The sequence below is a fragment of the Pocillopora damicornis genome, chromosome 11 (genome assembly GCF_964200805.1).
Source record: "Pocillopora damicornis chromosome 11, jaPocDami1.2, whole genome shotgun sequence".
NCBI classification, from domain to species: domain Eukaryota; kingdom Metazoa; phylum Cnidaria; class Anthozoa; order Scleractinia; family Pocilloporidae; genus Pocillopora; species Pocillopora damicornis.
The window spans coordinates 15,025,790-15,033,382 of NC_142680.1; positions in this window are offsets into that span (position 1 = coordinate 15,025,790).

Here is a 7,593-nt window from a genome sequence, read left to right on the forward strand (position 1 = left end):
CCAATTTTTTTTTTAAAATATTCACACTAACTACTGACAGGTGCTAAAAGAAATGACATTCATTCTGATTCTAATTACTTCACCTAAACGGTCGGAATTATCTCGTTCTCTTCAGTTTTTCTAATTATTCTTGTTTTACAATATGTGTACTGTTATCAGTCCAATTATGTTTAAAAGTTCAGGGGAACCCCCGCAAACTCGAACTCCCCAGGGAAACGAGAAATGGTTCGAGTTAACGAGGGATTGATGTCGAATTTCAATTATTTTGTAAATAGCTATCACCCTTGCAAAATCAACAGTCATCCTGGTGTTCATTTAGTTTGTTTTTTATGGTTTTTTTATAAGAATTTTTAATTTAAAAAGTTTAGCTAAATGTATTACGTTTTTACAAATGTTATCGGCGTTCGTATCAATCGTGATTAAATTTGGCACGTGTCAGTCAACTATATTCTGACACTTTGACGTTTATCAACTGATGTTTTTATTCAGAGTTCGAGTTACCAGGGTAAATGTGAGCCAAAGGAAAGTGAAATAAGTTTGAGTTAACTGGGTTCGAGTTAACTGATAATAACTGAATGGAAAACTGGGGTCAAGTCCAAGAGAAAGCGGATCTTGATCGAGTTGGCGGGGGTTAGAGTTGAAAGGGTCGAGTCATCGGAGTTCCAATATTTTTTTCTAGGTTACTTAAAAATGCCATTATTGCCATCCGGTGCTTCCGATATTGTTAATTCAAATGGCTCATGAATTTGAATGCCCTAATCTTACTTCGTTTTTTTTAAAAGTGTAAACTGATTCAATTTGTGCAACGATCATTTGCAACTGAATAGGACATGAGATATGTCGAAACGAGCTTTGCAAACTCTAAAATATTGCTTCGTTTCTAAGAATGAATTCTAATCAATAATTTAATATCATCGACTTGGAAAAGACTTGTTTAAATTGTGTAAACTGTGACTTTTCCCAATCACGCAAACGTTCATCGATCATTGACGGGGTCCATTTTAGCGGCTGTGCAAGTCACACAGTACGTATGAAACTTTTGCAGTCTAAAACCCAACTCGGAAACCCAAGCGACCATGAAGAAAAGAACCGAAAATTTAACACATTCATTAGATCGGCGCGTGAAAAGTCACGAAACCCTCGCTAGCATAAAAGATCGAAAGTTATATGAGGCCTCTTTTTTTTTTCAGCAAAAGGCCGTTTCACTTTACTCCTTACACCCCAAATATATAGCCTCTTCATGCGTTCAGTTAAAAAAAAACAAAGCGCGATAGTAAACGTATATGTTTACTATCGCGCTTTGTTACGTATAATGAAGTGAAAGAAAGGGAGAGGTCTGGGTCGGGTCGCGTTAGACATTTTACAGGCGCTCTCCACGCGACCCGACTCAAACCTCCTCGCTTTCGCTCTGCCGCTTCTATCGCGTCGTTTACTGAGGGTCTGAATGGGATGATAGCTTTTACGGCTTGCGGTTAAAATTTTGCTATTTTACGGCTAACAACTCAATTTTTGGCCGTTCTCGGGCTATCGGTTAACCTTAGTCAGACTCTCCTTACCATTTCGCTCTGTTTCTATCAACTCATCGCCTGGAAAAAGCGACAAATATAGCAAATGGCCATCGCCATTGCGGCTGCAATATTAAACAGTTGGTGAAAAAATTGCCTGATTTATTTATGACGGCATTGTTCGATTTTTTTTTCTTGTGACAATAGGTTAATAAAATGCAGACTAACATTTCCTTAGGGGGGAAACAAGAAATAATAACGTACGATTTACATAAATTCGTCTGACAACATGCTATTGATGCTTTGCTCATTTTCATTAATCATGAACACAAACTGGTCAGTTAGAACTGCTGTGTTCGTCTATAGTCATTATTAGATTTTTTTGACAGTACTTTTTGTTTCATCTCTCAGTGTTATCAAACCTTCTGCCAATGCTATATTTCTTGAAAACTGAAGTTCATGGGGAAACATTTCAAAGCAAATGTATCTCGACAAATGAGACCCTCCAGGGTGCCTTAAAGGTTTAATCAGATGTATACTAAAACGTCGAAAAAGTTATGAAAAAATAAATTTCGTTAATTGCCTTCGAGTTCCGCTGATAAACGACCTCGATAACCGAAAACTTCCATTGCCTTTCGATTGTACGTGTCCCTCTAAACTTGAATAAAAACACACGTCTTGATATTATTAATGATTGAAGTTGAAGCGGATTCAAGAATTCTTCAGTTGTCGCTTTTGTTTCAGCTCGAATAATTAATAATTAGTTCGGATCTCAAACCAAACAAAAGAGGTTGCAGTTTCCTTTCAACACAAAACCGAAAGGTTTAGCGTGTTACAACTTTAACACGTAGCTTCTTGTCTTTTCTGTTTGCAATTAGCTCGGTGAACGATAAACGCAAAGACGCAAACCAAAATACCAACAATCAAGAACACAAAACCAAACGAGAACAAAGTAATAATTGTTTTTTGGTCGACCATTGCACAAGAGCCAGACTGACTTGTCATCTCCTTATCTGAAGTGTTTTTTCCACTCTGCTCAACACAGCTGAATCCAAGGACGAGAAAAATCAATCCCGGGAAGAAGAACAGAGTGGTTGTAATTAACAAACCACAGATACTCAAGTCGACTTTCGGCTTGCAAAATCGCATGTTTTAAGATGTCTTCTTCCTCTTCCGTTCGATCTTAACGCCTTGAAGTCGCTTCCTTTTCAAAAAGTTGATCTCAGCTCTTAAGAACTTTCAATCACGTTCAATTCTCAGTTTGGAAAATCTCCCTTCTTTCGAAACATGTCTCTTAGCCTCTGAAAATTATCTTGGTTTCCTGCTCAAACTGGATGACGACACAACTTTTTTAGCAGGGTTCTTTGTTTCTAGTAAGGCGCTAATGGCATAGAGAAAATTACGGATGTATTATAAAGTGTTTATGCAAGCGTTTCGAAGCGATTGAGCGGTAACGACGACACCTGGAGAAAGGTACAAATCCCTGCTTTTTCAACTTCCTTCTTCGAAAAATATTCTTATCGTCCGTTCTAAATCTCTCATATGGTTAGACTTTTTATCTCCAAATTGAAAAGCTGGACTTTTTGCATTTAATTTCTAATACACGACTAGTGAGAAGTTATTAAATCGAATCAGCTCTTATTGGACAACTCCTAGTTATTCATTAAAGACGAGTGTTTGCGAAGGAGGTACGCTCACAATACAAAATTTGCATAAGATCAGTTAACTTCAAAAGTGACATAAAAGCAAATTGTGTCTTTTTTTAAAGCGCTTTTCTATGACAGAAAAAATTCATTTAAATATTTTTTATTTAACACAAAGGAGCTAGCTTATAGCGGCAAGAAGCATTTTTTTTTTTTAAATAACATGATTGAATTCGGTTCGACGGTGTTAAAAACGGCTCGCTTAAAACGTGTATCAGGTGGGATATATGGGAAGCTTGCGTCTTCAAATTGCCGGAAGTGAAAACTAAATCTGAGGATAAAACATCAGCGGGAATTCAGAAGAAATGGTAGTCTAAAAGAAAACAACATGCTTTACAGTGGGCTGGAGCTACATGCTGATCAAAGCTTATAATGATGACGTTTACAGCTAAAACCAGTTTGACATCCGCAAGGTCTTCACGGAAAACCATCATAAAAATTCAGTTGTCTGTCTCTCGAAGAACCCCTGAGGCTTAACGGGCGGGTGTTTGATGGCCGCGATTCATTCAAGATCAAAATTTTGACAGATTTGAAATTCAAACTATACAGATCTTAGGTGTCAAAACGAGCAGACACCAAGGTGCCAGATAAAAAGGCGGAATAGTTTCGTTCTATCAGAAATCTAGACTCTTAGTGATAATTACCAATCTATAAATAGCCGGGTAACGCATAAATTTGGATTGATTCTTCCCTTTAATCTTTTGGAGGCCAGACGTGTAGATGACCATTAACAATTTTTTTTGCCTCTTTATTGTATAAAACAAATAGAGGAAATGTCACGTTGCCGTTCAATCAATTCAGTAATAGATCACAGGTGACGTCAAAATGTGGATATCAGAACCGTATCTGAGAATTTTTGACTCATTTTTTTTAATCACACTTAAGCCTCAAGAAGCTAAACAATATTCGAATGAGTACAATTTATATATTTCAACTTGAGTAGTGTGATATGCGATCATTTCTTTGAAAGATTTTAAGTTTCCTACAAGTAGGAAAAATACCCGCAGGCCTAAAAGCGCGCGTAGGTAAGAGGGGGTGGTTTGGGATATGGATCCAATCACCCCCCTCTGGATCCAGCTTTAGATGTGTCTCACCCACGATCTCTAAAAGCGGGGGGTGGGGTGGGGGGGTCATCACCGGTAAACTGCGTTGGTTGTCAGAACTTTTTCGTTCCCTCCCATGATTCATTGGAAACCCCTTAGAAATTCCACTTATTCTGAGTAAAATTCCCCCGGATACGGCTTTCAAAAAGCTTTCCGAGTATGAAAAGAGGGAGAAAGAATCGAAAAGAGAGTATTGTTCTTAGATCTTAGATGACATCTGTTTTTATCAGTTCATTTTACAAAAAATATTGTTTTTTACTTTAAATGAATGAGTTGCGGAAAAAACCTATGATTCAGAATCCACTTGAAAATTGATAAAAATTGAAGTTAATAAATTACTTTATTCAAAGAGCGTACTTGAAGCTTCTTTCATTGCTCTAACAAACTACGTTTTAATTTATAGAAGAATTTAGTAGTATAAAAAAGCTAACCCTAACCCGTTAAAATCAAAATTTTCAAGCCATAAGAGAATTACTTCAAAAAATAATTGGATGTTCAAAATTCAACAAACCAAATTGAGCCATCGTTTTAGATAACAATAAAACAAAATTATCTTTACTTTCACACAAGTTGCGAGGCTGCGTTAGCTTAGCTTAGAAAAATCGCTGAGAAATTTTGATGTTATCTGTGTAGTCACGGATAACAGAGGCCTAAAAAACACTGCCACATGCAAAATAATTCACATTATATCGATAGTACAAATCAACAGCAATCAAAATATTGTGACAACAGAATTGCTCACAGATCGCTTCTAAAGAGAGACTGTCGGTAAGTTTTCTCCTCATTGCTGTTCAGTGACAAAACGGTCATGTTTGACCGATACAATGTAAAATGGATTACGCAAACTTAAAAGCTCTTTGCCGATGAAATAAAAAAATTGGGGTTTTGCCATATAAACAATTTGTCAATTTGGCCACAATACGTGCGGTTACTGGTTCCCATCCGACTCAGTCAGCATTTTAAACGATATATGTTTCCGCGGTTGAGCCTGTCTCCTCTTCAACGTTTTTCGAGTGCCTCGAGTTTAAAAATACAATTACCGTGAAAACCATTGTAGCCAGAGAGAAAAACAGGAAAATAAAGCCACCGCCTATCAAAACGTAAGAAAACTCTTCGTCTACTTTCATACAGTACGACTTCGACATTATTTCTGCTTTCGCCGTAAACAGCTTTGAGCAGCGAAATCCAACATTTAAAAAGATGAGACCTGGTGCCAAAAATAAGAAGGACGCCAAAGCTATTCCGAAAACTCCAAGGTTCATCACGTAAAGGGTACGCTTATCACGCTTTTATCACGGATCACGGAACACGGATAATTTCATGCCACGCTCACTTAGCACCAAAGACATCGCAGTTATTGCACACATCAGAATTCTTCGATGAAGGATAACAATACGATAAAACGTTCCGTAAATAAGTGATGCAAACAATGAAATTCGTGGTTTATCGTTTCTCAGCTCTCAAGTTTCTCCAATGTGATCATGCCATCCTTTTGTCGGCAAATTCAACCTAGATGTAGGAGCAGCTTCACTTCTCTGTAACTTGACCAAACTAGACCGAAAATAACAAGCATATACTCGATTTAAACGGAAACAATTCAAGAGTGTATGGCTGACTCTAAAGTAAAGTATAATTAAATCGTGCGACTGCGGGAAAAGCAACTTACTAATGACTGAAATACCGAGTTAGCGATGTCCGGGGCGGTCTTTCTAAGACATTTCAAGTGATTAAAAATTAAAATTACTGCCGTTTCTTCGTTAGATTGCACGATAAGATTAAAGCCATCAGAAATGCCGCCTCCAGGGAAAACTGGAGAATGCTGCGATTGACAGTTTAGAGCAGCATTTTAAAAAGGATTTCTCGGGTAAATAACAAAAATTATTGATTCTCGGATAGGAGAATGATTCGAAATAACTTTGCGGCACATTAAATTACCTTCCAATTTCAATGGATTTGAGATTATTTAATTGGAAAGCGGAGTTCGAAGCGAAAAGCACTCAGTTTAGAATCACAACTAACTAATATTTCCGCAATAGACACTTTATTCCCTCGCAGTCTTGAAAGACAGCGTCCACAACGGCAAATCTAATTCCATTGACGCAAGAGTCACGTATCTGATTCAAATTGAGGGGAAAATCTTCGACACTATCGAATTAACGACGGAACTTTCAAGTCACATTGACAAAATTTGACCGTCATAAAACTAATTGAACCTGATTCAAATATGCGAAGATCAAAATAAAATAGTGAAATGTTCGGTTATAACCGCAAAGTGTCATGCACGGACATTTGCGCCGGCAAAGCGATGCTAAATTAGTGGCCGCCACCATCAATAACCTCGATTTATTTCATTTTCAATTTGTTTCGCAGTTTTATCCGCTCCGTGGCAAGGGAAAGCAACTAACCTGCCTGATATAAAAAGGCGTTTGAGTGAGGTTGCATAAAGTGTGTGAGGAAAAAAGTTCTAAAAACTGCTGAGGATAGCCTATGTTTTCATTTTTGGAGTGAAGTTGTTTTCGAAAAATTCCCTCATTATTTACCGCTGTACGTATTGGAGGATTTTAGATGTCAGTGTCATGATGAAATCTACCTGATTCCCCGGTAAGGCTTTGCTTCATTCCTATAACCCCCCTACCCCCCCCCCCCCCAGCAGTCAAGTTTTTTTAGTTCCCCCTTTATACACTACTGGCGACGACTGGTCGCCCTCCATACCCCCTGAAAACCGTTTTATCCCCCCCCCCCAAAATCATCCGCCCTCCCCCACCCCCAAAGGCGATAAATGATGGCTTATCCTCAAGCAAGCATACTAAATGACTCTTGATGAAATATGATCTTAAGTGGCGACATGGGATATAAATTAGGTGTAAGTATTTGCCTGATTGGAGGAACCAGTCAACTTTATCTGTCATACAGAAGAAACACCCACGTAAAGATATCACTCGTTTTCTCTTTGAAAACCCAACAGCATATTTTAATACAAAAGTTCCGCTTTCCGCTTTTGAAACACATGATTATACGAGAAGGCGTCGAAAAAAGACAGGAATTCTGACGACGCAAAATCGTGCAAGGAACTCGATCCTTGGAGACAAGCGGAAATGCGAACGATTACAAAGCAGTCGGGGCCTGGGAAGGAAGCCTTGAGGGTAGAGCCCGCAAGCTCACTAACTCGCTTCCATCCAGTAAAACAGGGCACCCAGGGTTAGACTGCGTTACCCTTACGTCGACATCAGTGCGGATATTTCAGTCGACGAAATTAGTGAAGTCAAGTTACTGAAACTGTTG